A 783-nucleotide genomic window follows, 5' to 3' on the forward strand; every position below is an offset into this window, starting at 1 on the left:
CGGTGGATCTTCCTTCCCTGCCTTGAGTGTTCTTGCCTTGTTGTCTGATGTCCGTCTACCTCTTTTTGTACCTCTGTACTGCTTGCAGCTGACTTGTGACTGCCCCTGTCTGTGATCCGACCTGATTAGTGACTCCTACTCGTCTCTCCCCTGCCTGTACTTCGCCTGTATTCCGATCTGACTGGTGTTTCCTGCTTGTCTGACCCCTGTCCGTCTCTGTGTGTCTCTCCATGTTACCTTTTCATCCCTCCTCTCCCCTACTTTTTTCCTGAGGGTGCAACCTTCCGATCCTTGCCTTCTCACTGGCCAATCTCAGCTTCATCCCCTTACCAAGAGTCCCAGGAGGGGAGAGGGTAGGACCTTCTGTGATCAGCTCCTTCATTGGATGTCTAATATATTTTATTGCCTAGTTCCTTGTCGGCATCCACGGATTATTTAGAGTGTCCTACTTAGGGTGGCTTCCGTTTTGAATCTAAGTTCCCTATCCAAGTACCTCCCTACCAAGTAAATCCCTACCCAAAGCAATAAGTGTTAACGACTTAGAGATAAGGAGTATGCGTGGTAAACATATGTGCTCCATATGGCGAGCCTTTCTGCCAGGTATCTACTTATTTGGTAATTCGGTACATTTACGGAACCTCTTTGATATGCTGTCAATCGTACCGCGAGTTCCACCTGTTAGGTACAACAAACCTATTATGTGAAAGACGAAGATGTGAAACACCGAGAAAAGCTCCCCTGTTAATTACATTTAATTTCCATTTCCTCTTATGTCAAGCTGGT

The sequence above is a fragment of the Halyomorpha halys genome, unplaced genomic scaffold, assembly GCF_000696795.3.
Source record: "Halyomorpha halys isolate HHAL.00 unplaced genomic scaffold, Hhal_1.1 Scaffold850.1, whole genome shotgun sequence".
Classification (NCBI taxonomy): domain Eukaryota; kingdom Metazoa; phylum Arthropoda; class Insecta; order Hemiptera; family Pentatomidae; genus Halyomorpha; species Halyomorpha halys.